Source organism: Rhinoderma darwinii, chromosome 1 (assembly GCF_050947455.1).
Source record: "Rhinoderma darwinii isolate aRhiDar2 chromosome 1, aRhiDar2.hap1, whole genome shotgun sequence".
Taxonomy (NCBI): Eukaryota; Metazoa; Chordata; class Amphibia; order Anura; family Rhinodermatidae; genus Rhinoderma; species Rhinoderma darwinii.
In genome coordinates this window covers 201,253,003-201,280,279 of record NC_134687.1, presented here as the reverse complement: position 1 = coordinate 201,280,279, position 27,277 = coordinate 201,253,003, and the positions used below count along the sequence as shown (strand labels likewise).

Here is a 27,277-nt window from a genome sequence, read left to right as displayed (position 1 = left end):
ACTTTGTCCAGACAATAAGAAATCATAGTTTCCCCTTCTCTAGGTAAAATTTGAAACTATACATAACAGATCTGTAGCTCAAAATATCAATTATAAGGAGAAAATCATCAATTATCCTGCACATTATTTGTTTTATAGGGCCTGGATAGTTTAGTTGATAGAGCATCACACTTTCAATCTGAGGGTACCTGTGCAAGTGTAAGTTTTTGGAAAAACAACCTATCACTTATCCATGACTAAAACTCTCTTTGAAACTAAGAACTAGTCCATTCTTTTAAGATTTCTTGGATGTTAGAACAAAATTGTAACTTTATGCCCTAAAAAAAGAAAACTGTATAATCTAACAATGTCTTGACTGTTTAAACTTTAGCCCCGTAGATGATTTTATCAAGTCAAAATAAGTTTATACTTTTCTTTTTCTAAGTGACCTCTGAAAACACGTAAAAAAGCGTTGTAGTCCAGAATATATTTGAGAAGGAGAGAAACGCCAACTTTCCCGCACATGTCTTAGTTTGGCAGATCCTGGATAGCTCAGTCGGTAGAGCATCAGACTTTTAATCTGAGGGTCCAGGGTTCAAGTCCCTGTTCAGGCGTGTCTCTTGTAGAAAACCAGATTTTTCACTTATTGGTGATTGCAATATTATATACATTTCATGCTCTCAAAATTTCTTGGATATCAGATTAAAGTTGTAACTTTGTGTCTTAAGGATAGAATTCTGTATGATCTAATGAGGTCTTGAATCCTCAAACTTTAGCAGCCTAGAGGATTTCATTAAGACAAGATGAAATTATACTTTTCCCTTCTGAAAAGTAGAATTTGAAAGCGTATACAGTATAACAGCGCTATAGCTCAAAATATAAGTGAGGACAATTTCATCGATTTTCTTGCATATTTTTGTGTTTTATAGAGCCTGGATAGTTTAGTTAGTAGAGCATCACACTTTTAATCTGAGGGTGCCTGTCCAGGCATGAGTCTTTTGAAAAAACAATCTATCACTTATCTATGACTGAAACCCTCTTTGAAACTAAAACAAGTTCCATGCTCTCAAAATTTCTTGGATATCAACTTAAAAAGTTAGCTTTATGTTTTAAGAAAATTAATCTGTATGATCTAACAAATAACTTAACACCTTTAACTTTAGCAGCCTAGATGACTTTGTCCAGACAATAAGAAATCATAGTTTCCCCTTCTCTAGGTAAAATTTGAAACTATACATAACAGATCTGTAGCTCAAAATATCAATTATAAGGAGAAAATCATCAATTATCCTGCACATTATTTGTTTTATAGGGCCTGGATAGTTTAGTTGATAGAGCATCACACTTTCAATCTGAGGGTACCTGTGCAAGTGTAAGTTTTTGGAAAAACAACCTATCACTTATCCATGACTAAAACTCTCTTTGAAACTAAGAACTAGTCCATTCTTTTAAGATTTCTTGGATGTCAGAACAAAATTGTAACTTTATGCCCTAAAAAAAGAAAACTGTATAATCTAACAATGTCTTGACTGTTTAAACTTTAGCCCCGTAGATGATTTTATCAAGTCAAAATAAGTTTATACTTTTCTTTTTCTAAGTGACCTCTGAAAACACGTAAAAAAGCGTTGTAGTCCAGAATATATTTGAGAAGGAGAGAAACGCCAACTTTCCCGCACATGTCTTAGTTTTGCAGATCCTGGATAGCTCAGTCGGTAGAGCATCAGACTTTTAATCTGAGGGTCTCTTGTAGAAAACCAGACTTTTCACTTATTGGTGATTGCAATATTATATACATTTCACGCTGTCAAAATTTCTTGGATATCAGATTAAAGTTGTAACTTTGTGTCTTAAGGAAAGAATTCTGTATGATCTAATGAGGTCTTGAATCCTCAAACTTTAGCAGCCTAGAGGATTTCATTAAGACAAGATGAAATTATACTTTTCCCTTCTGAAAAGTAGAATTTGAAAGCGTATACAGTATAACAGCGCTATAGCTCAAAATATAAGTGAGGACAATTTCATCGATTTTCTTGCATATTTTTGTGTTTTATAGAGCCTGGATAGTTTAGTTAGTAGAGCATCACACTTTTAATCTGAGGGTGCCTGTCCAGGCATGAGTCTTTTGAAAAAACAATCTATCACTTATCTATGACTGAAACCCTCTTTGAAACTAAAACAAGTTCCATGCTCTCAAAATTTCTTGGATATCAACTTAAAAAGTTAGCTTTATGTTTTAAGAAAATTAATCTGTATGATCTAACAAATAACTTAACACCTTTAACTTTAGCAGCCTAGATGACTTTGTCCAGACAATAAGAAATCATAGTTTCCCCTTCTCTAGGTAAAATTTGAAACTATACATAACAGATCTGTAGCTCAAAATATAAATTATAAGGAGAAAATCATCAATTATCCTGCACATTATTTGTTTTATAGGGCCTGGATAGTTTAGTTGATAGAGCATCACACTTTCAATCTGAGGGTACCTGTGCAAGTGTAAGTTTTTGGAAAAACAACCTATCACTTATCCATGACTAAAACTCTCTTTGAAACTAAGAACTAGTCCATTCTTTTAAGATTTCTTGGATGTCAGAACAAAATTGTAACTTTATGCCCTAAAAAAAGAAAACTGTATAATCTAACAATGTCTTGACTGTTTAAACTTTAGCCCCGTAGATGATTTTATCAAGTCAAAATAAGTTTATACTTTTCTTTTTCTAAGTGACCTCTGAAAACACGTAAAAAAGCGTTGTAGTCCAGAATATATTTGAGAAGGAGAGAAACGCCAACTTTCCCGCACATGTCTTAGTTTTGCAGAGCCTGGATAGCTCAGTTGGTAGAGCATCAGACTTTTAATCTGAGGGTCCAGGGTTCAAGTCCCTGTTCAGGCGTGTCTCTTGTAGAAAACCAGACTTTTCACTTATTGGTGATTGCAATATTATATACATTTCACGCTGTCAAAATTTCTTGGATATCAGATTAAAGTTGTAACTTTGTGTCTTAAGGATAGAATTCTGTATGATCTAATGAGGTCTTGAATCCTCAAACTTTAGCAGCCTAGAGGATTTCATTAAGACAAGATGAAATTATACTTTTCCCTTCTGAAAAGTAGAATTTGAAAGCGTATACAGTATAACAGCGCTATAGCTCAAAATATAAGTGAGGACAATTTCATCGATTTTCTTGCATATTTTTGTGTTTTATAGAGCCTGGATAGTTTAGTTAGTAGAGCATCACACTTTTAATCTGAGGGTGCCTGTCCAGGCATGAGTCTTTTGAAAAAACAATCTATCACTTATCTATGACTGAAACCCTCTTTGAAACTAAGACAAGTTCCATGCTCTCAAAATTTCTTGGATATCAACTTAAAAAGTTAGCTTTATGTTTTAAGAAAATTAATCTGTATGATCTAACAAATAACTTAACACCTTTAACTTTAGCAGCCTAGATGACTTTGTCCAGACAATAAGAAATCATAGTTTCCCCTTCTCTAGGTAAAATTTGAAACTATACATAAGAGATCTGTAGCTCAAAATATCAATTATAAGGAGAAAATCATCAATTATCCTGCACATTATTTGTTTTATAGGGCCTGGATAGTTTAGTTGATAGAGCATCACACTTTCAATCTGAGGGTACCTGTGCAAGTGTAAGTTTTTGGAAAAACAACCTATCACTTATCCATGACTAAAACTCTCTTTGAAACTAAGAACTAGTCCATTCTTTTAAGATTTCTTGGATGTCAGAACAAAATTGTAACTTTATGCCCTAAAAAAAGAAAACTGTATAATCTAACAATGTCTTGACTGTTTAAACTTTAGCCCCGTAGATGATTTTATCAAGTCAAAATAAGTTTATACTTTTCTTTTTCTAAGTGACCTCTGAAAACACGTAAAAAAGCGTTGTAGTCCAGAATATATTTGAGAAGGAGAGAAACGCCAACTTTCCCGCACATGTCTTAGTTTTGCCGAGCCTGGATAGCTCAGTCGGTAGAGCATCAGATTTTTAATCTGAGGGTCCAGGGTTCAAGTCCCTGTTCAGGCGTGTCTCTTGTAGAAAACCAGACTTTTCACTTATTGGTGATTGCAATATTATATACATTTCATGCTCTCAAAATTTCTTGGATATCAGATTCAAGTTGTAACTTTGTGTCTTAAGGATAGAATTCTGTATGATCTAATGAGGTCTTGAATCCTCAAACTTTAGCAGCCTAGAGGATTTCATTAAGACAAGATGAAATTATACTTTTCCCTTCTGAAAAGTAGAATTTGAAAGCATATACAGTATAACAGCGCTATAGCTCAAAATATAAGTGAGGACAATTTCATCGATTTTCTTGCATATTTTTGTGTTTTATAGAGCCTGGATAGTTTAGTTGGTAGAGCATCACACTTTTAATCTGAGGGTGCCTGTCCAGGCATGAGTCTTTTGAAAAAACAATCTATCACTTATCTATGACTGAAACCCTCTTTGAAACTAAGACAAGTTCCATGCTCTCAACATTTCTTGGATATCAACTTAAAAAGTTAGCTTTATGTTTTAAGAAAATTAATCTGTATGATCTAACAAATAACTTAACACCTTTAACTTTAGCAGCCTAGATGACTTTGTCCAGACAATAAGAAATCATAGTTTCCCCTTCTCTAGGTAAAATTTGAAACTATACATAACAGATCTGTAGCTCAAAATATAAATTATAAGGAGAAAATCATCAATTATCCTGCACATTATTTGTTTTATAGGGCCTGGATAGTTTAGTTGATAGAGCATCACACTTTCAATCTGAGGGTACCTGTGCAAGTGTAAGTTTTTTGAAAAACAACCTATCACTTATCCATGACTAAAACTCTCTTTGAAACTAAGAACTAGTCCATTCTTTTAAGATTTCTTGGATGTCAGAACAAAATTGTAACTTTATGCCCTAAAAAAAGAAAACTGTATAATCTAACAATGTCTTGACTGTTTAAACTTTAGCCCCGTAGATGATTTTATCAAGTCAAAATAAGTTTATACTTTTCTTTTTCTAAGTGACCTCTGAAAACACGTAAAAAAGCGTTGTAGTCCAGAATATATTTGAGAAGGAGAGAAACGCCAACTTTCCCGCACATGTCTTCGTTTTGCAGAGCCTGGATAGCTCAGTCGGTAGAGCATCAGACTTTTAATCTGAGGGTCCAGGGTTCAAGTCCCTGTTCAGGCGTGTCTCTTGTAGAAAACCAGACTTTTCACTTATTGGTGATTGCAATATTATATACATTTCATGCTCTCAAAATTTCTTGGATATCAGATTAAAGTTGTAACTTTGTGTCTTAAGGATAGAATTCTGTATGATCTAATGAGGTCTTGAATCCTCAAACTTTAGCAGCCTAGAGCATTTCATTAAGACAAGATGAAATTATACTTTTCCCTTCTGAAAAGTAGAATTTGAAAGCGTATACAGTATAACAGCGCTATAGCTCAAAATATAAGTGAGGACAATTTCATCGATTTTCTTGCATATTTTTGTGTTTTATAGAGCCTGGATAGTTTAGTTAGTAGAGCATCACACTTTTAATCTGAGGGTGCCTGTCCAGGCATGAGTCTTTTGAAAAAACAATCTATCACTTATCTATGACTGAAACCCTCTTTGAAACTAAGACAAGTTCCATGCTCTCAAAATTTCTTGGATATCAACTTAAAAAGTTAGCTTTATGTTTTAAGAAAATTAATCTGTATGATCTAACAAATAACTTAACACCTTTAACTTTAGCAGCCTAGATGACTTTGTCCAGACAATAAGAAATCATAGTTTCCCCTTCTCTAGTTAAAATTTGAAACTATACATAACAGATCTGTAGCTCAAAATATAAATTATAAGGAGAAAATCATCAATTATCCTGCACATTATTTGTTTTATAGGGCCTGGATAGTTTAGTTGATAGAGCATCACACTTTCAATCTGAGGGTACCTGTGCAAGTGTAAGTTTTTTGAAAAACAACCTATCACTTATCCATGACTAAAACTCTCTTTGAAACTAAGAACTAGTCCATTCTTTTAAGATTTCTTGGATGTCAGAACAAAATTGTAACTTTATGCCCTAAAAAAAGAAAACTGTATAATCTAACAATGTCTTGACTGTTTAAACTTTAGCCCCGTAGATGATTTTATCAAGTCAAAATAAGTTTATACTTTTCTTTTTCTAAGTGACCTCTGAAAACACGTAAAAAAGCGTTGTAGTCCAGAATATATTTGAGAAGGAGAGAAACGCCAACTTTCCCGCACATGTTTTAGTTTTGCAGAGCCTGGATAGCTCAGTCGGTAGAGCATCAGACTTTTAATCTGAGGGTCCAGGGTTCAAGTCCCTGTTCATGCGTGCCTCTTGTAGAAAACCAGACTTTTCACTTATTGGTGATTGCAATATTATATACTTTTCATGCTCTCAAAATTTCTTGGATATCAGATTAAAGTTGTAACTTTGTGTCTTAAGGATAGAATTCTGTATGATCTAATGAGGTCTTGAATCCTCAAACTTTAGCAGCCTAGAGGATTTCATTAAGACAAGATGAAATTATACTTTTCCCTTCTGAAAAGTAGAATTTGAAAGCGTATACAGTATAACAGCGCTATAGCTCAAAATATAAGTGAGGACAATTTCATCGATTTTCTTGCATATTTTTGTGTTTTATAGAGCCTGGATAGTTTAGTTGGTAGAGCATCACACTTTTAATCTGAGGGTGCCTGTCCAGGCATGAGTCTTTTGAAAAAACAATCTATCACTTATCTATGACTGAAACCCTCTTTGAAACTAAGACAAGTTCCATGCTCTCAACATTTCTTGGATATCAACTTAAAAAGTTAGCTTTATGTTTTAAGAAAATTAATCTGTATGATCTAACAAATAACTTAACACCTTTAACTTTAGCAGCCTAGATGACTTTGTCCAGACAATAAGAAATCATAGTTTCCCCTTCTCTAGGTAAAATTTGAAACTATACATAACAGATCTGTAGCTCAAAATATAAATTATAAGGAGAAAATCATCAATTATCCTGCACATTATTTGTTTTATAGGGCCTGGATAGTTTAGTTGATAGAGCATCACACTTTCAATCTGAGGGTACCTGTGCAAGTGTAAGTTTTTTGAAAAACAACCTATCACTTATCCATGACTAAAACTCTCTTTGAAACTAAGAACTAGTCCATTCTTTTAAGATTTCTTGGATGTCAGAACAAAATTGTAACTTTATGCCCTAAAAAAAGAAAACTGTATAATCTAACAATGTCTTGACTGTTTAAACTTTAGCCCCGTAGATGATTTTATCAAGTCAAAATAAGTTTATACTTTTCTTTTTCTAAGTGACCTCTGAAAACACGTAAAAAAGCGTTGTAGTCCAGAATATATTTGAGAAGGAGAGAAACGCCAACTTTCCCGCACATGTCTTAGTTTGGCAGAGCCTGGATAGCTCAGTCGGTAGAGCATCAGACTTTTAATCTGAGGGTCCAGGGTTCAAGTCCCCGTTCAGGCGTGCCTCTTGTAGAAAACCAGACTTTTCACTTATTGGTGATTGCAATATTATATACTTTTCATGCTCTCAAAATTTCTTGGATATCAGATTAAAGTTGTAACTTTGTGTCTTAAGGATAGAATTCTGTATGATCTAATGAGGTCTTGAATCCTCAAACTTTAGCAGCCTAGAGGATTTCATTAAGACAAGATGAAATTATACTTTTCCCTTCTGAAAAGTAGAATTTGAAAGCGTATACAGTATAACAGCGCTATAGCTCAAAATATAAGTGAGGACAATTTCATCGATTTTCTTGCATATTTTTGTGTTTTATAGAGCCTGGATAGTTTAGTTGGTAGAGCATCACAGTTTTAATCTGAGGGTGCCTGTCCAGGCATGAGTCTTTTGAAAAAACAATCTATCACTTATCTATGACTGAAACCCTCTTTGAAACTAAGACAAGTTCCATGCTCTCAAAATTTCTTGGATATCAACTTAAAAAGTTAGCTTTATGTTTTAAGAAAATTAATCTGTATGATCTAACAAATAACTTAACACCTTTAACTTTAGCAGCCTAGATGACTTTGTCCAGACAATAAGAAATCATAGTTTCCCCTTCTCTAGTTAAAATTTGAAACTATACATAACAGATCTGTAGCTCAAAATATAAATTATAAGGAGAAAATCATCAATTATCCTGCACATTATTTGTTTTATAGGGCCTGGATAGTTTAGTTGATAGAGCATCACACTTTCAATCTGAGGGTACCTGTGCAAGTGTAAGTTTTTTGAAAAACAACCTATCACTTATCCATGACTAAAACTCTCTTTGAAACTAAGAACTAGTCCATTCTTTTAAGATTTCTTGGATGTCAGAACAAAATTGTAACTTTATGCCCTAAAAAAAGAAAACTGTATAATCTAACAATGTCTTGACTGTTTAAACTTTAGCCCCGTAGATGATTTTATCAAGTCAAAATAAGTTTATACTTTTCTTTTTCTAAGTGACCTCTGAAAACACGTAAAAAAGCGTTGTAGTCCAGAATATATTTGAGAAGGAGAGAAACGCCAACTTTCCCGCACATGTTTTAGTTTTGCAGAGCCTGGATAGCTCAGTCGGTAGAGCATCAGACTTTTAATCTGAGGGTCCAGGGTTCAAGTCCCTGTTCATGCGTGCCTCTTGTAGAAAACCAGACTTTTCACTTATTGGTGATTGCAATATTATATACTTTTCATGCTCTCAAAATTTCTTGGATATCAGATTAAAGTTGTAACTTTGTGTCTTAAGGATAGAATTCTGTATGATCTAATGAGGTCTTGAATCCTCAAACTTTAGCAGCCTAGAGGATTTCATTAAGACAAGATGAAATTATACTTTTCCCTTCTGAAAAGTAGAATTTGAAAGCGTATACAGTATAACAGCGCTATAGCTCAAAATATAAGTGAGGACAATTTCATCGATTTTCTTGCATATTTTTGTGTTTTATAGAGCCTGGATAGTTTAGTTGGTAGAGCATCACACTTTTAATCTGAGGGTGCCTGTCCAGGCATGAGTCTTTTGAAAAAACAATCTATCACTTATCTATGACTGAAACCCTCTTTGAAACTAAGACAAGTTCCATGCTCTCAACATTTCTTGGATATCAACTTAAAAAGTTAGCTTTATGTTTTAAGAAAATTAATCTGTATGATCTAACAAATAACTTAACACCTTTAACTTTAGCAGCCTAGATGACTTTGTCCAGACAATAAGAAATCATAGTTTCCCCTTCTCTAGGTAAAATTTGAAACTATACATAACAGATCTGTAGCTCAAAATATAAATTATAAGGAGAAAATCATCAATTATCCTGCACATTATTTGTTTTATAGGGCCTGGATAGTTTAGTTGATAGAGCATCACACTTTCAATCTGAGGGTACCTGTGCAAGTGTAAGTTTTTTGAAAAACAACCTATCACTTATCCATGACTAAAACTCTCTTTGAAACTAAGAACTAGTCCATTCTTTTAAGATTTCTTGGATGTCAGAACAAAATTGTAACTTTATGCCCTAAAAAAAGAAAACTGTATAATCTAACAATGTCTTGACTGTTTAAACTTTAGCCCCGTAGATGATTTTATCAAGTCAAAATAAGTTTATACTTTTCTTTTTCTAAGTGACCTCTGAAAACACGTAAAAAAGCGTTGTAGTCCAGAATATATTTGAGAAGGAGAGAAACGCCAACTTTCCCGCACATGTCTTAGTTTGGCAGAGCCTGGATAGCTCAGTCGGTAGAGCATCAGACTTTTAATCTGAGGGTCCAGGGTTCAAGTCCCCGTTCAGGCGTGCCTCTTGTAGAAAACCAGACTTTTCACTTATTGGTGATTGCAATATTATATACTTTTCATGCTCTCAAAATTTCTTGGATATCAGATTAAAGTTGTAACTTTGTGTCTTAAGGATAGAATTCTGTATGATCTAATGAGGTCTTGAATCCTCAAACTTTAGCAGCCTAGAGGATTTCATTAAGACAAGATGAAATTATACTTTTCCCTTCTGAAAAGTAGAATTTGAAAGCGTATACAGTATAACAGCGCTATAGCTCAAAATATAAGTGAGGACAATTTCATCGATTTTCTTGCATATTTTTGTGTTTTATAGAGCCTGGATAGTTTAGTTGGTAGAGCATCACACTTTTAATCTGAGGGTGCCTGTCCAGGCATGAGTCTTTTGAAAAAACAATCTATCACTTATCTATGACTGAAACCCTCTTTGAAACTAAGACAAGTTCCATGCTCTCAAAATTTCTTGGATATCAACTTAAAAAGTTAGCTTTATGTTTTAAGAAAATTAATCTGTATGATCTAACAAATAACTTAACACCTTTAACTTTAGCAGCCTAGATGACTTTGTCCAGACAATAAGAAATCATAGTTTCCCCTTCTCTAGTTAAAATTTGAAACTATACATAACAGATCTGTAGCTCAAAATATAAATTATAAGGAGAAAATCATCAATTATCCTGCACATTATTTGTTTTATAGGGCCTGGATAGTTTAGTTGATAGAGCATCACACTTTCAATCTGAGGGTACCTGTGCAAGTGTAAGTTTTTTGAAAAACAACCTATCACTTATCCATGACTAAAACTCTCTTTGAAACTAAGAACTAGTCCATTCTTTTAAGATTTCTTGGATGTCAGAACAAAATTGTAACTTTATGCCCTAAAAAAAGAAAACTGTATAATCTAACAATGTCTTGACTGTTTAAACTTTAGCCCCGTAGATGATTTTATCAAGTCAAAATAAGTTTATACTTTTCTTTTTCTAAGTGACCTCTGAAAACACGTAAAAAAGCGTTGTAGTCCAGAATATATTTGAGAAGGAGAGAAACGCCAACTTTCCCGCACATGTCTTAGTTTTGCAGAGCCTGGATAGCTCAGTCGGTAGAGCATCAGACTTTTAATCTGAGGGTCCAGGGTTCAAGTCCCTGTTCAGGCGTGTCTCTTGTAGAAAACCAGACTTTTCACTTATTGGTGATTGCAATATTATATACATTTCATGCTCTCAAAATTTCTTGGATATCAGATTAAAGTTGTAACTTTGTGTCTTAAGGATAGAATTCTGTATGATCTAATGAGGTCTTGAATCCTCAAACTTTAGCAGCCTAGAGGATTTCATTAAGACAAGATGAAATTATACTTTTCCCTTCTGAAAAGTAGAATTTGAAAGCGTATACAGTATAACAGCGCTATAGCTCAAAATATAAGTGAGGACAATTTCATCGATTTTCTTGCATATTTTTGTGTTTTATAGAGCCTGGATAGTTTAGTTGGTAGAGCATCACACTTTTAATCTGAGGGTGCCTGTCCAGGCATGAGTCTTTTGAAAAAACAATCTATCACTTATCTATGACTGAAACCCTCTTTGAAACTAAGACAAGTTCCATGCTCTCAAAATTTCTTGGATATCAACTTAAAAAGTTAGCTTTATGTTTTAAGAAAATTAATCTGTATGATCTAACAAATAACTTAACACCTTTAACTTTAGCAGCCTAGATGACTTTGTCCAGACAATAAGAAATCATAGTTTCCCCTTCTCTAGTTAAAATTTGAAACTATACATAACAGATCTGTAGCTCAAAATATAAATTATAAGGAGAAAATCATCAATTATCCTGCACATTATTTGTTTTATAGGGCCTGGATAGTTTAGTCTATAGAGCATCACACTTTCAATCTGAGGGTACCTGTGCAAGTGTAAGTTTTTTGAAAAACAACCTATCACTTATCCATGACTAAAACTCTCTTTGAAACTAAGAACTAGTCCATTCTTTTAAGATTTCTTGGATGTCAGAACAAAATTGTAACTTTATGCCCTAAAAAAAGAAAACTGTATAATCTAACAATGTCTTGACTGTTTAAACTTTAGCCCCGTAGATGATTTTATCAAGTCAAAATAAGTTTATACTTTTCTTTTTCTAAGTGACCTCTGAAAACACGTAAAAAAGCGTTGTAGTCCAGAATATATTTGAGAAGGAGAGAAACGCCAACTTTCCCGCACATGTCTTAGTTTGGCAGAGCCTGGATAGCTCAGTCGGTAGAGCATCAGACTTTTAATCTGAGGGTCCAGGGTTCAAGTCCCCGTTCAGGGGTGCCTCTTGTAGAAAACCAGACTTTTCACTTATTGGTGATTGCAATATTATATACTTTTCATGCTCTCAAAATTTCTTGGATATCAGATTAAAGTTGTAACTTTGTGTCTTAAGGATAGAATTCTGTATGATCTAATGAGGTCTTGAATCCTCAAACTTTAGCAGCCTAGAGGATTTCATTAAGACAAGATGAAATTATACTTTTCCCTTCTGAAAAGTAGAATTTGAAAGCGTATACAGTATAACAGCGCTATAGCTCAAAATATAAGTGAGGACAATTTCATCGATTTTCTTGCATATTTTTGTGTTTTATAGAGCCTGGATAGTTTAGTTGGTAGAGCATCACACTTTTAATCTGAGGGTGCCTGTCCAGGCATGAGTCTTTTGAAAAAACAATCTATCACTTATCTATGACTGAAACCCTCTTTGAAACTAAGACAAGTTCCATGCTCTCAAAATTTCTTGGATATCAACTTAAAAAGTTAGCTTTATGTTTTAAGAAAATTAATCTGTATGATCTAACAAATAACTTAACACCTTTAACTTTAGCAGCCTAGATGACTTTGTCCAGACAATAAGAAATCATAGTTTCCCCTTCTCTAGTTAAAATTTGAAACTATACATAACAGATCTGTAGCTCAAAATATAAATTATAAGGAGAAAATCATCAATTATCCTGCACATTATTTGTTTTATAGGGCCTGGATAGTTTAGTTGATAGAGCATCACACTTTCAATCTGAGGGTACCTGTGCAAGTGTAAGTTTTTTGAAAAACAACCTATCACTTATCCATGACTAAAACTCTCTTTGAAACTAAGAACTAGTCCATTCTTTTAAGATTTCTTGGATGTCAGAACAAAATTGTAACTTTATGCCCTAAAAAAAGAAAACTGTATAATCTAACAATGTCTTGACTGTTTAAACTTTAGCCCCGTAGATGATTTTATCAAGTCAAAATAAGTTTATACTTTTCTTTTTCTAAGTGACCTCTGAAAACACGTAAAAAAGCGTTGTAGTCCAGAATATATTTGAGAAGGAGAGAAACGCCAACTTTCTCGCACATGTCTTAGTTTTGCAGAGCCTGGATAGCTCAGTCGGTAGAGCATCAGACTTTTAATCTGAGGGTCCAGGGTTCAAGTCCCTGTTCAGGCGTGTCTCTTGTAGAAAACCAGACTTTTCACTTATTGGTGATTGCAATATTATATACATTTCATGCTCTCAAAATTTCTTGGATATCAGATTAAAGTTGTAACTTTGTGTCTTAAGGATAGAATTCTGTATGATCTAATGAGGTCTTGAATCCTCAAACTTTAGCAGCCTAGAGGATTTCATTAAGACAAGATGAAATTATACTTTTCCCTTCTGAAAAGTAGAATTTGAAAGCGTATACAGTATAACAGCGCTATAGCTCAAAATATAAGTGAGGACAATTTCATCGATTTTCTTGCATATTTTTGTGTTTTATAGAGCCTGGATAGTTTAGTTGGTAGAGCATCACACTTTTAATCTGAGGGTGCCTGTCCAGGCATGAGTCTTTTGAAAAAACAATCTATCACTTATCTATGACTGAAACCCTCTTTGAAACTAAGACAAGTTCCATGCTCTCAAAATTTCTTGGATATCAACTTAAAAAGTTAGCTTTATGTTTTAAGAAAATTAATCTGTATGATCTAACAAATAACTTAACACCTTTAACTTTAGCAGCCTAGATGACTTTGTCCAGACAATAAGAAATCATAGTTTCCCCTTCTCTAGTTAAAATTTGAAACTATACATAACAGATCTGTAGCTCAAAATATAAATTATAAGGAGAAAATCATCAATTATCCTGCACATTATTTGTTTTATAGGGCCTGGATAGTTTAGTCTATAGAGCATCACACTTTCAATCTGAGGGTACCTGTGCAAGTGTAAGTTTTTTGAAAAACAACCTATCACTTATCCATGACTAAAACTCTCTTTGAAACTAAGAACTAGTCCATTCTTTTAAGATTTCTTGGATGTCAGAACAAAATTGTAACTTTATGCCCTAAAAAAAGAAAACTGTATAATCTAACAATGTCTTGACTGTTTAAACTTTAGCCCCGTAGATGATTTTATCAAGTCAAAATAAGTTTATACTTTTCTTTTTCTAAGTGACCTCTGAAAACACGTAAAAAAGCGTTGTAGTCCAGAATATATTTGAGAAGGAGAGAAACGCCAACTTTCCCGCACATGTCTTAGTTTGGCAGAGCCTGGATAGCTCAGTCGGTAGAGCATCAGACTTTTAATCTGAGGGTCCAGGGTTCAAGTCCCCGTTCAGGCGTGCCTCTTGTAGAAAACCAGACTTTTCACTTATTGGTGATTGCAATATTATATACTTTTCATGCTCTCAAAATTTCTTGGATATCAGATTAAAGTTGTAACTTTGTGTCTTAAGGATAGAATTCTGTATGATCTAATGAGGTCTTGAATCCTCAAACTTTAGCAGCCTAGAGGATTTCATTAAGACAAGATGAAATTATACTTTTCCCTTCTGAAAAGTAGAATTTGAAAGCGTATACAGTATAACAGCGCTATAGCTCAAAATATAAGTGAGGACAATTTCATCGATTTTCTTGCATATTTTTGTGTTTTATAGAGCCTGGATAGTTTAGTTGGTAGAGCATCACACTTTTAATCTGAGGGTGCCTGTCCAGGCATGAGTCTTTTGAAAAAACAATCTATCACTTATCTATGACTGAAACCCTCTTTGAAACTAAGACAAGTTCCATGCTCTCAAAATTTCTTGGATATCAACTTAAAAAGTTAGCTTTATGTTTTAAGAAAATTAATCTGTATGATCTAACAAATAACTTAACACCTTTAACTTTAGCAGCCTAGATGACTTTGTCCAGACAATAAGAAATCATAGTTTCCCCTTCTCTAGTTAAAATTTGAAACTATACATAACAGATCTGTAGCTCAAAATATAAATTATAAGGAGAAAATCATCAATTATCCTGCACATTATTTGTTTTATAGGGCCTGGATAGTTTAGTTGATAGAGCATCACACTTTCAATCTGAGGGTACCTGTGCAAGTGTAAGTTTTTTGAAAAACAACCTATCACTTATCCATGACTAAAACTCTCTTTGAAACTAAGAACTAGTCCATTCTTTTAAGATTTCTTGGATGTCAGAACAAAATTGTAACTTTATGCCCTAAAAAAAGAAAACTGTATAATCTAACAATGTCTTGACTGTTTAAACTTTAGCCCCGTAGATGATTTTATCAAGTCAAAATAAGTTTATACTTTTCTTTTTCTAAGTGACCTCTGAAAACACGTAAAAAAGCGTTGTAGTCCAGAATATATTTGAGAAGGAGAGAAACGCCAACTTTCCCGCACATGTCGTAGTTTTGCAGAGCCTGGATAGCTCAGTCGGTAGAGCATCAGACTTTTAATCTGAGGGTCCAGGGTTCAAGTCCCTGTTCAGGCGTGTCTCTTGTAGAAAACCAGACTTTTCACTTATTGGTGATTGCAATATTATATACATTTCATGCTCTCAAAATTTCTTGGATATCAGATTAAAGTTGTAACTTTGTGTCTTAAGGATAGAATTCTGTATGATCTAATGAGGTCTTGAATCCTCAAACTTTAGCAGCCTAGAGGATTTCATTAAGACAAGATGAAATTATACTTTTCCCTTCTGAAAAGTAGAATTTGAAAGCGTATACAGTATAACAGCGCTATAGCTCAAAATATAAGTGAGGACAATTTCATCGATTTTCTTGCATATTTTTGTGTTTTATAGAGCCTGGATAGTTTAGTTGGTAGAGCATCACACTTTTAATCTGAGGGTGCCTGTCCAGGCATGAGTCTTTTGAAAAAACAATCTATCACTTATCTATGACTGAAACCCTCTTTGAAACTAAGACAAGTTCCATGCTCTCAAAATTTCTTGGATATCAACTTAAAAAGTTAGCTTTATGTTTTAAGAAAATTAATCTGTATGATCTAACAAATAACTTAACACCTTTAACTTTAGCAGCCTAGATGACTTTGTCCAGACAATAAGAAATCATAGTTTCCCCTTCTCTAGTTAAAATTTGAAACTATACATAACAGATCTGTAGCTCAAAATATAAATTATAAGGAGAAAATCATCAATTATCCTGCACATTATTTGTTTTATAGGGCCTGGATAGTTTAGTTGATAGAGCATCACACTTTCAATCTGAGGGTACCTGTGCAAGTGTAAGTTTTTTGAAAAACAACCTATCACTTATCCATGACTAAAACTCTCTTTGAAACTAAGAACTAGTCCATTCTTTTAAGATTTCTTGGATGTCAGAACAAAATTGTAACTTTATGCCCTAAAAAAAGAAAACTGTATAATCTAACAATGTCTTGACTGTTTAAACTTTAGCCCCGTAGATGATTTTATCAAGTCAAAATAAGTTTATACTTTTCTTTTTCTAAGTGACCTCTGAAAACACGTAAAAAAGCGTTGTAGTCCAGAATATATTTGAGAAGGAGAGAAACGCCAACTTTCCCGCACATGTCTTAGTTTTGCAGAGCCTGGATAGCTCAGTCGGTAGAGCATCAGACTTTTAATCTGAGGGTCCAGGGTTCAAGTCCCTGTTCAGGCGTGTCTCTTGTAGAAAACCAGACTTTTCACTTATTGGTGATTGCAATATTATATACATTTCATGCTCTCAAAATTTCTTGGATATCAGATTAAAGTTGTAACTTTGTGTCTTAAGGATAGAATTCTGTATGATCTAATGAGGTCTTGAATCCTCAAACTTTAGCAGCCTAGAGGATTTCATTAAGACAAGATGAAATTATACTTTTCCCTTCTGAAAAGTAGAATTTGAAAGCGTATACAGTATAACAGCGCTATAGCTCAAAATATAAGTGAGGACAATTTCATCGATTTTCTTGCATATTTTTGTGTTTTATAGAGCCTGGATAGTTTAGTTGGTAGAGCATCACACTTTTAATCTGAGGGTGCCTGTCCAGGCATGAGTCTTTTGAAAAAACAATCTATCACTTATCTATGACTGAAACCCTCTTTGAAACTAAGACAAGTTCCATGCTCTCAAAATTTCTTGGATATCAACTTAAAAAGTTAGCTTTATGTTTTAAGAAAATTAATCTGTATGATCTAACAAATAACTTAACACCTTTAACTTTAGCAGCCTAGATGACTTTGTCCAGACAATAAGAAATCATAGTTTCCCCTTCTCTAGTTAAAATTTGAAACTATACATAACAGATCTGTAGCTCAAAATATAAATTATAAGGAGAAAATCATCAATTATCCTGCACATTATTTGTTTTATAGGGCCTGGATAGTTTAGTTGATAGAGCATCACACTTTCAATCTGAGGGTACCTGTGCAAGTGTAAGTTTTTTGAAAAACAACCTATCACTTATCCATGACTAAAACTCTCTTTGAAACTAAGAACTAGTCCATTCTTTTAAGATTTCTTGGATGTCAGAACAAAATTGTAACTTTATGCCCTAAAAAAAGAAAACTGTATAATCTAACAATGTCTTGACTGTTTAAACTTTAGCCCCGTAGATGATTTTATCAAGTCAAAATAAGTTTATACTTTTCTTTTTCTAAGTGACCTCTGAAAACACGTAAAAAAGCGTTGTAGTCCAGAATATATTTGAGAAGGAGAGAAACGCCAACTTTCCCGCACATGTCTTAGTTTTGCAGAGCCTGGATAGCTCAGTCGGTAGAGCATCAGACTTTTAATCTGAGGGTCCAGGGTTCAAGTCCCTGTTCAGGCGTGTCTCTTGTAGAAAACCAGACTTTTCACTTATTGGTGATTGCAATATTATATACATTTCATGCTCTCAAAATTTCTTGGATATCAGATTAAAGTTGTAACTTTGTGTCTTAAGGATAGAATTCTGTATGATCTAATGAGGTCTTGAATCCTCAAACTTTAGCAGCCTAGAGGATTTCATTAAGACAAGATGAAATTATACTTTTCCCTTCTGAAAAGTAGAATTTGAAAGCGTATACAGTATAACAGCGCTATAGCTCAAAATATAAGTGAGGACAATTTCATCGATTTTCTTGCATATTTTTGTGTTTTATAGAGCCTGGATAGTTTAGTTGGTAGAGCATCACACTTTTAATCTGAGGGTGCCTGTCCAGGCATGAGTCTTTTGAAAAAACAATCTATCACTTATCTATGACTGAAACCCTCTTTGAAACTAAGACAAGTTCCATGCTCTCAAAATTTCTTGGATATCAACTTAAAAAGTTAGCTTTATGTTTTAAGAAAATTAATCTGTATGATCTAACAAATAACTTAACACCTTTAACTTTAGCAGCCTAGATGACTTTGTCCAGACAATAAGAAATCATAGTTTCCCCTTCTCTAGTTAAAATTTGAAACTATACATAACAGATCTGTAGCTCAAAATATAAATTATAAGGAGAAAATCATCAATTATCCTGCACATTATTTGTTTTATAGGGCCTGGATAGTTTAGTTGATAGAGCATCACACTTTCAATCTGAGGGTACCTGTGCAAGTGTAAGTTTTTTGAAAAACAACCTATCACTTATCCATGACTAAAACTCTCTTTGAAACTAAGAACTAGTCCATTCTTTTAAGATTTCTTGGATGTCAGAACAAAATTGTAACTTTATGCCCTAAAAAAAGAAAACTGTATAATCTAACAATGTCTTGACTGTTTAAACTTTAGCCCCGTAGATGATTTTATCAAGTCAAAATAAGTTTATACTTTTCTTTTTCTAAGTGACCTCTGAAAACACGTAAAAAAGCGTTGTAGTCCAGAATATATTTGAGAAGGAGAGAAACGCCAACTTTCCCGCACATGTCGTAGTTTTGCAGAGCCTGGATAGCTCAGTCGGTAGAGCATCAGACTTTTAATCTGAGGGTCCAGGGTTCAAGTCCCTGTTCAGGCGTGTCTCTTGTAGAAAACCAGACTTTTCACTTATTGGTGATTGCAATATTATATACATTTCATGCTCTCAAAATTTCTTGGATATCAGATTAAAGTTGTAACTTTGTGTCTTAAGGATAGAATTCTGTATGATCTAATGAGGTCTTGAATCCTCAAACTTTAGCAGCCTAGAGGATTTCATTAAGACAAGATGAAATTATACTTTTCCCTTCTGAAAAGTAGAATTTGAAAGCGTATACAGTATAACAGCGCTATAGCTCAAAATATAAGTGAGGACAATTTCATCGATTTTCTTGCATATTTTTGTGTTTTATAGAGCCTGGATAGTTTAGTTGGTAGAGCATCACACTTTTAATCTGAGGGTGCCTGTCCAGGCATGAGTCTTTTGAAAAAACAATCTATCACTTATCTATGACTGAAACCCTCTTTGAAACTAAGACAAGTTCCATGCTCTCAAAATTTCTTGGATATCAACTTAAAAAGTTAGCTTTATGTTTTAAGAAAATTAATCTGTATGATCTAACAAATAACTTAACACCTTTAACTTTAGCAGCCTAGATGACTTTGTCCAGACAATAAGAAATCATAGTTTCCCCTTCTCTAGTTAAAATTTGAAACTATACATAACAGATCTGTAGCTCAAAATATAAATTATAAGGAGAAAATCATCAATTATCCTGCACATTATTTGTTTTATAGGGCCTGGATAGTTTAGTTGATAGAGCATCACACTTTCAATCTGAGGGTACCTGTGCAAGTGTAAGTTTTTTGAAAAACAACCTATCACTTATCCATGACTAAAACTCTCTTTGAAACTAAGAACTAGTCCATTCTTTTAAGATTTCTTGGATGTCAGAACAAAATTGTAACTTTATGCCCTAAAAAAAGAAAACTGTATAATCTAACAATGTCTTGACTGTTTAAACTTTAGCCCCGTAGATGATTTTATCAAGTCAAAATAAGTTTATACTTTTCTTTTTCTAAGTGACCTCTGAAAACACGTAAAAAAGCGTTGTAGTCCAGAATATATTTGAGAAGGAGAGAAACGCCAACTTTCCCGCACATGTCTTAGTTTTGCAGAGCCTGGATAGCTCAGTCGGTAGAGCATCAGACTTTTAATCTGAGGGTCCAGGGTTCAAGTCCCTGTTCGGGCGTGTCTCTTGTAGAAAACCAGACTTTTCACTTATTGGTGATTGCAATATTATATACATTTCACGCTGTCAAAATTTCTTGGATATCAGATTAAAGTTGTAACTTTGTGTCTTAAGGAAAGAATTCTGTATGATCTAATGAGGTCTTGAATCCTCAAACTTTAGCAGCCTAGAGGATTTCATTAAGACAAGATGAAATTATACTTTTCCCTTCTGAAAAGTAGAATTTGAAAGCGTATACAGTATAACAGCGCTATAGCTCAAAATATAAGTGAGGACAATTTCATCGATTTTCTTGCATATTTTTGTGTTTTATAGAGCCTGGATAGTTTAGTTAGTAGAGCATCACACTTTTAATCTGAGGGTGCCTGTCCAGGCATGAGTCTTTTGAAAAAACAATCTATCACTTATCTATGACTGAAACCCTCTTTGAAACTAAGACAAGTTCCATGCTCTCAAAATTTCTTGGATATCAACTTAAAAAGTTAGCTTTATGTTTTAAGAAAATTAATCTGTATGATCTAACAAATAACTTAACACCTTTAACTTTAGCAGCCTAGATGACTTTGTCCAGACAATAAGAAATCATAGTTTCCCCTTCTCTAGGTAAAATTTGAAACTATACATAACAGATCTGTAGCTCAAAATATCAATTATAAGGAGAAAATCATCAATTATCCTGCACATTATTTGTTTTATAGGGCCTGGATAGTTTAGTTGATAGAGCATCACACTTTCAATCTGAGGGTACCTGTGCAAGTGTAAGTTTTTGGAAAAACAACCTATCACTTATCCATGACTAAAACTCTCTTTGAAACTAAGAACTAGTCCATTCTTTTAAGATTTCTTGGATGTTAGAACAAAATTGTAACTTTATGCCCTAAAAAAAGAAAACTGTATAATCTAACAATGTCTTGACTGTTTAAACTTTAGCCCCGTAGATGATTTTATCAAGTCAAAATAAGTTTATACTTTTCTTTTTCTAAGTGACCTCTGAAAACACGTAAAAAAGCGTTGTAGTCCAGAATATATTTGAGAAGGAGAGAAACGCCAACTTTCCCGCACATGTCTTAGTTTGGCAGATCCTGGATAGCTCAGTCGGTAGAGCATCAGACTTTTAATCTGAGGGTCCAGGGTTCAAGTCCCTGTTCAGGCGTGTCTCTTGTAGAAAACCAGACTTTTCACTTATTGGTGATTGCAATATTATATACATTTCACGCTGTCAAAATTTCTTGGATATCAGATTAAAGTTGTAACTTTGTGTCTTAAGGAAAGAATTCTGTATGATCTAATGAGGTCTTGAATCCTCAAACTTTAGCAGCCTAGAGGATTTCATTAAGACAAGATGAAATTATACTTTTCCCTTCTGAAAAGTAGAATTTGAAAGCGTATACAGTATAACAGCGCTATAGCTCAAAATATAAGTGAGGACAATTTCATCGATTTTCTTGCATATTTTTGTGTTTTATAGAGCCTGGATAGTTTAGTTAGTAGAGCATCACACTTTTAATCTGAGGGTGCCTGTCCAGGCATGAGTCTTTTGAAAAAACAATCTATCACTTATCTATGACTGAAACCCTCTTTGAAACTAAGACAAGTTCCATGCTCTCAAAATTTCTTGGATATCAACTTAAAAAGTTAGCTTTATGTTTTAAGAAAATTAATCTGTATGATCTAACAAATAACTTAACACCTTTAACTTTAGCAGCCTAGATGACTTTGTCCAGACAATAAGAAATCATAGTTTCCCCTTCTCTAGTTAAAATTTGAAACTATACATAACAGATCTGTAGCTCAAAATATAAATTATAAGGAGAAAATCATCAATTATCCTGCACATTATTTGTTTTATAGGGCCTGGATAGTTTAGTTGATAGAGCATCACACTTTCAATCTGAGGGTACCTGTGCAAGTGTAAGTTTTTTGAAAAACAACCTATCACTTATCCATGACTAAAACTCTCTTTGAAACTAAGAACTAGTCCATTCTTTTAAGATTTCTTGGATGTCAGAACAAAATTGTAACTTTATGCCCTAAAAAAAGAAAACTGTATAATCTAACAATGTCTTGACTGTTTAAACTTTAGCCCCGTAGATGATTTTATCAAGTCAAAATAAGTTTATACTTTTCTTTTTCTAAGTGACCTCTGAAAACACGTAAAAAAGCGTTGTAGTCCAGAATATATTTGAGAAGGAGAGAAACGCCAACTTTCCCGCACATGTCTTAGTTTTGCAGAGCCTGGATAGCTCAGTCGGTAGAGCATCAGACTTTTAATCTGAGGGTCCAGGGTTCAAGTCCCTGTTCAGGCGTGTCTCTTGTAGAAAACCAGACTTTTCACTTATTGGTGATTGCAATATTATATACATTTCATGCTCTCAAAATTTCTTGGATATCAGATTAAAGTTGTAACTTTGTGTCTTAAGGATAGAATTCTGTATGATCTAATGAGGTCTTGAATCCTCAAACTTTAGCAGCCTAGAGGATTTCATTAAGACAAGATGAAATTATACTTTTCCCTTCTGAAAAGTAGAATTTGAAAGCGTATACAGTATAACAGCGCTATAGCTCAAAATATAAGTGAGGACAATTTCATCGATTTTCTTGCATATTTTTGTGTTTTATAGAGCCTGGATAGTTTAGTTGGTAGAGCATCACACTTTTAATCTGAGGGTGCCTGTCCAGGCATGAGTCTTTTGAAAAAACAATCTATCACTTATCTATGACTGAAACCCTCTTTGAAACTAAGACAAGTTCCATGCTCTCAAAATTTCTTGGATATCAACTTAAAAAGTTAGCTTTATGTTTTAAGAAAATTAATCTGTATGATCTAACAAATAACTTAACACCTTTAACTTTAGCAGCCTAGATGACTTTGTCCAGACAATAAGAAATCATAGTTTCCCCTTCTCTAGTTAAAATTTGAAACTATACATAACAGATCTGTAGCTCAAAATATAAATTATAAGGAGAAAATCATCAATTATCCTGCACATTATTTGTTTTATAGGGCCTGGATAGTTTAGTTGATAGAGCATCACACTTTCAATCTGAGGGTACCTGTGCAAGTGTAAGTTTTTTGAAAAACAACCTATCACTTATCCATGACTAAAACTCTCTTTGAAACTAAGAACTAGTCCATTCTTTTAAGATTTCTTGGATGTCAGAACAAAATTGTAACTTTATGCCCTAAAAAAAGAAAACTGTATAATCTAACAATGTCTTGACTGTTTAAACTTTAGCCCCGTAGATGATTTTATCAAGTCAAAATAAGTTTATACTTTTCTTTTTCTAAGTGACCTCTGAAAACACGTAAAAAAGCGTTGTAGTCCAGAATATATTTGAGAAGGAGAGAAACGCCAACTTTCCCGCACATGTCTTAGTTTTGCAGAGCCTGGATAGCTCAGTCGGTAGAGCATCAGACTTTTAATCTGAGGGTCCAGGGTTCAAGTCCCTGTTCGGGCGTGTCTCTTGTAGAAAACCAGACTTTTCACTTATTGGTGATTGCAATATTATATACACTTCACGCTGTCAAAATTTCTTGGATATCAGATTAAAGTTGTAACTTTGTGTCTTAAGGAAAGAATTCTGTATGATCTAATGAGGTCTTGAATCCTCAAACTTTAGCAGCCTAGAGGATTTCATTAAGACAAGATGAAATTATACTTTTCCCTTCTGAAAAGTAGAATTTGAAAGCGTATACAGTATAACAGCGCTATAGCTCAAAATATAAGTGAGGACAATTTCATCGATTTTCTTGCATATTTTTGTGTTTTATAGAGCCTGGATAGTTTAGTTAGTAGAGCATCACACTTTTAATCTGAGGGTGCCTGTCCAGGCATGAGTCTTTTGAAAAAACAATCTATCACTTATCTATGACTGAAACCCTCTTTGAAACTAAGACAAGTTCCATGCTCTCAAAATTTCTTGGATATCAACTTAAAAAGTTAGCTTTATGTTTTAAGAAAATTAATCTGTATGATCTAACAAATAACTTAACACCTTTAACTTTAGCAGCCTAGATGACTTTGTCCAGACAATAAGAAATCATAGTTTCCCCTTCTCTAGGTAAAATTTGAAACTATACATAACAGATCTGTAGCTCAAAATATCAATTATAAGGAGAAAATCATCAATTATCCTGCACATTATTTGTTTTATAGGGCCTGGATAGTTTAGTTGATAGAGCATCACACTTTCAATCTGAGGGTACCTGTGCAAGTGTAAGTTTTTGGAAAAACAACCTATCACTTATCCATGACTAAAACTCTCTTTGAAACTAAGAACTAGTCCATTCTTTTAAGATTTCTTGGATGTTAGAACAAAATTGTAACTTTATGCCCTAAAAAAAGAAAACTGTATAATCTAACAATGTCTTGACTGTTTAAACTTTAGCCCCGTAGATGATTTTATCAAGTCAAAATAAGTTTATACTTTTCTTTTTCTAAGTGACCTCTGAAAACACGTAAAAAAGCGTTGTAGTCCAGAATATATTTGAGAAGGAGAGAAACGCCAACTTTCCCGCACATGTCTTCGTTTTGCAGAGCCTGGATAGCTCAGTCGGTAGAGCATCAGACTTTTAATCTGAGGGTCCAGGGTTCAAGTCCCTGTTCAGGCGTGTCTCTTGTAGAAAACCAGACTTTTCACTTATTGGTGATTGCAATATTATATACATTTCATGCTCTCAAAATTTCTTGGATATCAGATTAAAGTTGTAACTTTGTGTCTTAAGGATAGAATTCTGTATGATCTAATGAGGTCTTGAATCCTCAAACTTTAGCAGCCTAGAGGATTTCATTAAGACAAGATGAAATTATACTTTTCCCTTCTGAAAAGTAGAATTTGAAAGCGTATACAGTATAACAGCGCTATAGCTCAAAATATAAGTGAGGACAATTTCATCGATTTTCTTGCATATTTTTGTGTTTTATAGAGCCTGGATAGTTTAGTTAGTAGAGCATCACACTTTTAATCTGAGGGTGCCTGTCCAGGCATGAGTCTTTTGAAAAAACAATCTATCACTTATCTATGACTGAAACCCTCTTTGAAACTAAGACAAGTTCCATGCTCTCAAAATTTCTTGGATATCAACTTAAAAAGTTAGCTTTATGTTTTAAGAAAATTAATCTGTATGATCTAACAAATAACTTAACACCTTTAACTTTAGCAGCCTAGATGACTTTGTCCAGACAATAAGAAATCATAGTTTCCCCTTCTCTAGGTAAAATTTGAAACTATACATAACAGATCTGTAGCTCAAAATATCAATTATAAGGAGAAAATCATCAATTATCCTGCACATTATTTGTTTTATAGGGCCTGGATAGTTTAGTTGATAGAGCATCACACTTTCAATCTGAGGGTACCTGTGCAAGTGTAAGTTTTTGGAAAAACAACCTATCACTTATCCATGACTAAAACTCTCTTTGAAACTAAGAACTAGTCCATTCTTTTAAGATTTCTTGGATGTTAGAACAAAATTGTAACTTTATGCCCTAAAAAAAGAAAACTGTATAATCTAACAATGTCTTGACTGTTTAAACTTTAGCCCCGTAGATGATTTTATCAAGTCAAAATAAGTTTATACTTTTCTTTTTCTAAGTGACCTCTGAAAACACGTAAAAAAGCGTTGTAGTCCAGAATATATTTGAGAAGGAGAGAAACGCCAACTTTCCCGCACATGTCTTAGTTTGGCAGATCCTGGATAGCTCAGTCGGTAGAGCATCAGACTTTTAATCTGAGGGTCCAGGGTTCAAGTCCCTGTTCAGGCGTGTCTCTTGTAGAAAACCAGACTTTTCACTTATTGGTGATTGCAATATTATATACATTTCACGCTGTCAAAATTTCTTGGATATCAGATTAAAGTTGTAACTTTGTGTCTTAAGGAAAGAATTCTGTATGATCTAATGAGGTCTTGAATCCTCAAACTTTAGCAGCCTAGAGGATTTCATTAAGACAAGATGAAATTATACTTTTCCCTTCTGAAAAGTAGAATTTGAAAGCGTATACAGTATAACAGCGCTATAGCTCAAAATATAAGTGAGGACAATTTCATCGATTTTCTTGCATATTTTTGTGTTTTATAGAGCCTGGATAGTTTAGTTAGTAGAGCATCACACTTTTAATCTGAGGGTGCCTGTCCAGGCATGAGTCTTTTGAAAAAACAATCTATCACTTATCTATGACTGAAACCCTCTTTGAAACTAAGACAAGTTCCATGCTCTCAAAATTTCTTGGATATCAACTTAAAAAGTTAGCTTTATGTTTTAAGAAAATTAATCTGTATGATCTAACAAATAACTTAACACCTTTAACTTTAGCAGCCTAGATGACTTTGTCCAGACAATAAGAAATCATAGTTTCCCCTTCTCTAGGTAAAATTTGAAACTATACATAACAGATCTGTAGCTCAAAATATCAATTATAAGGAGAAAATCATCAATTATCCTGCACATTATTTGTTTTATAGGGCCTGGATAGTTTAGTTGATAGAGCATCACACTTTCAATCTGAGGGTACCTGTGCAAGTGTAAGTTTTTGGAAAAACAACCTATCACTTATCCATGACTAAAACTCTCTTTGAAACTAAGAACTAGTCCATTCTTTTAAGATTTCTTGGATGTTAGAACAAAATTGTAACTTTATGCCCTAAAAAAAGAAAACTGTATAATCTAACAATGTCTTGACTGTTTAAACTTTAGCCCCGTAGATGATTTTATCAAGTCAAAATAAGTTTATACTTGTCTTTTTCTAAGTGACCTCTGAAAACACGCAAAAAAGCGTTGTAGTCCAGAATATATTTGAGAAGGAGAGAAACGCCAACTTTCCCGCACATGTCTTAGTTTTGCAGAGCCTGGATAGCTCAGTCGGTAGAGCATCAGACTTTTAATCTGAGGGTCCAGGGTTCAAGTCCCTGTTCAGGCGTGTCTCTTGTAGAAAACCAGACTTTTCACTTATTGGTGATTGCAATATTATATACATTTCACGCTGTCAAAATTTCTTGGATATCAGATTAAAGTTGTAACTTTGTGTCTTAAGGATAGAATTCTGTATGATCTAATGAGGTCTTGAATCCTCAAACTTTAGCAGCCTAGAGGATTTCATTAAGACAAGATGAA

The 27,277-nt window shown here is 33.8% G+C and overlaps 22 non-coding genes across 22 annotated transcripts; all 22 read left to right on the top strand.

The window, feature by feature from the left end:
* Positions 1 to 520: 520 nt before the first annotated feature.
* TRNAK-UUU (transfer RNA lysine (anticodon UUU)) lies at positions 521 to 593 on the top strand. Its single transcript has one exon. It is a non-coding gene; the product is annotated as a tRNA-Lys (tRNA).
* A 2,204-nt stretch (positions 594 to 2,797) lies between these two features.
* On the top strand, positions 2,798 to 2,870 carry TRNAK-UUU (transfer RNA lysine (anticodon UUU)). Its single transcript has one exon. It is a non-coding gene; the product is annotated as a tRNA-Lys (tRNA).
* A 1,080-nt stretch (positions 2,871 to 3,950) lies between these two features.
* On the top strand, positions 3,951 to 4,023 carry TRNAK-UUU (transfer RNA lysine (anticodon UUU)). The gene has a single exon. It is a non-coding gene; the product is annotated as a tRNA-Lys (tRNA).
* Positions 4,024 to 5,103: 1,080 nt separating this feature from the next.
* TRNAK-UUU (transfer RNA lysine (anticodon UUU)) lies at positions 5,104 to 5,176 on the top strand. Its single transcript has one exon. It is a non-coding gene; the product is annotated as a tRNA-Lys (tRNA).
* Positions 5,177 to 6,256: 1,080 nt separating this feature from the next.
* Positions 6,257 to 6,329, top strand: TRNAK-UUU (transfer RNA lysine (anticodon UUU)). The gene has a single exon. It is a non-coding gene; the product is annotated as a tRNA-Lys (tRNA).
* A 1,080-nt stretch (positions 6,330 to 7,409) lies between these two features.
* On the top strand, positions 7,410 to 7,482 carry TRNAK-UUU (transfer RNA lysine (anticodon UUU)). The gene has a single exon. It is a non-coding gene; the product is annotated as a tRNA-Lys (tRNA).
* Positions 7,483 to 8,562: 1,080 nt separating this feature from the next.
* Positions 8,563 to 8,635, top strand: TRNAK-UUU (transfer RNA lysine (anticodon UUU)). Its single transcript has one exon. It is a non-coding gene; the product is annotated as a tRNA-Lys (tRNA).
* Positions 8,636 to 9,715: 1,080 nt separating this feature from the next.
* TRNAK-UUU (transfer RNA lysine (anticodon UUU)) lies at positions 9,716 to 9,788 on the top strand. The gene has a single exon. It is a non-coding gene; the product is annotated as a tRNA-Lys (tRNA).
* Positions 9,789 to 10,868: 1,080 nt separating this feature from the next.
* Positions 10,869 to 10,941, top strand: TRNAK-UUU (transfer RNA lysine (anticodon UUU)). The gene has a single exon. It is a non-coding gene; the product is annotated as a tRNA-Lys (tRNA).
* A 2,233-nt stretch (positions 10,942 to 13,174) lies between these two features.
* On the top strand, positions 13,175 to 13,247 carry TRNAK-UUU (transfer RNA lysine (anticodon UUU)). The gene has a single exon. It is a non-coding gene; the product is annotated as a tRNA-Lys (tRNA).
* Positions 13,248 to 14,327: 1,080 nt separating this feature from the next.
* On the top strand, positions 14,328 to 14,400 carry TRNAK-UUU (transfer RNA lysine (anticodon UUU)). Its single transcript has one exon. It is a non-coding gene; the product is annotated as a tRNA-Lys (tRNA).
* A 1,080-nt stretch (positions 14,401 to 15,480) lies between these two features.
* TRNAK-UUU (transfer RNA lysine (anticodon UUU)) lies at positions 15,481 to 15,553 on the top strand. Its single transcript has one exon. It is a non-coding gene; the product is annotated as a tRNA-Lys (tRNA).
* Positions 15,554 to 16,633: 1,080 nt separating this feature from the next.
* Positions 16,634 to 16,706, top strand: TRNAK-UUU (transfer RNA lysine (anticodon UUU)). Its single transcript has one exon. It is a non-coding gene; the product is annotated as a tRNA-Lys (tRNA).
* Positions 16,707 to 17,786: 1,080 nt separating this feature from the next.
* On the top strand, positions 17,787 to 17,859 carry TRNAK-UUU (transfer RNA lysine (anticodon UUU)). The gene has a single exon. It is a non-coding gene; the product is annotated as a tRNA-Lys (tRNA).
* Positions 17,860 to 18,939: 1,080 nt separating this feature from the next.
* Positions 18,940 to 19,012, top strand: TRNAK-UUU (transfer RNA lysine (anticodon UUU)). Its single transcript has one exon. It is a non-coding gene; the product is annotated as a tRNA-Lys (tRNA).
* Positions 19,013 to 20,092: 1,080 nt separating this feature from the next.
* Positions 20,093 to 20,165, top strand: TRNAK-UUU (transfer RNA lysine (anticodon UUU)). The gene has a single exon. It is a non-coding gene; the product is annotated as a tRNA-Lys (tRNA).
* A 1,080-nt stretch (positions 20,166 to 21,245) lies between these two features.
* TRNAK-UUU (transfer RNA lysine (anticodon UUU)) lies at positions 21,246 to 21,318 on the top strand. The gene has a single exon. It is a non-coding gene; the product is annotated as a tRNA-Lys (tRNA).
* Positions 21,319 to 22,398: 1,080 nt separating this feature from the next.
* TRNAK-UUU (transfer RNA lysine (anticodon UUU)) lies at positions 22,399 to 22,471 on the top strand. The gene has a single exon. It is a non-coding gene; the product is annotated as a tRNA-Lys (tRNA).
* Positions 22,472 to 23,551: 1,080 nt separating this feature from the next.
* TRNAK-UUU (transfer RNA lysine (anticodon UUU)) lies at positions 23,552 to 23,624 on the top strand. Its single transcript has one exon. It is a non-coding gene; the product is annotated as a tRNA-Lys (tRNA).
* A 1,080-nt stretch (positions 23,625 to 24,704) lies between these two features.
* Positions 24,705 to 24,777, top strand: TRNAK-UUU (transfer RNA lysine (anticodon UUU)). The gene has a single exon. It is a non-coding gene; the product is annotated as a tRNA-Lys (tRNA).
* Positions 24,778 to 25,857: 1,080 nt separating this feature from the next.
* TRNAK-UUU (transfer RNA lysine (anticodon UUU)) lies at positions 25,858 to 25,930 on the top strand. The gene has a single exon. It is a non-coding gene; the product is annotated as a tRNA-Lys (tRNA).
* A 1,080-nt stretch (positions 25,931 to 27,010) lies between these two features.
* On the top strand, positions 27,011 to 27,083 carry TRNAK-UUU (transfer RNA lysine (anticodon UUU)). Its single transcript has one exon. It is a non-coding gene; the product is annotated as a tRNA-Lys (tRNA).
* Positions 27,084 to 27,277: the final 194 nt, after the last annotated feature.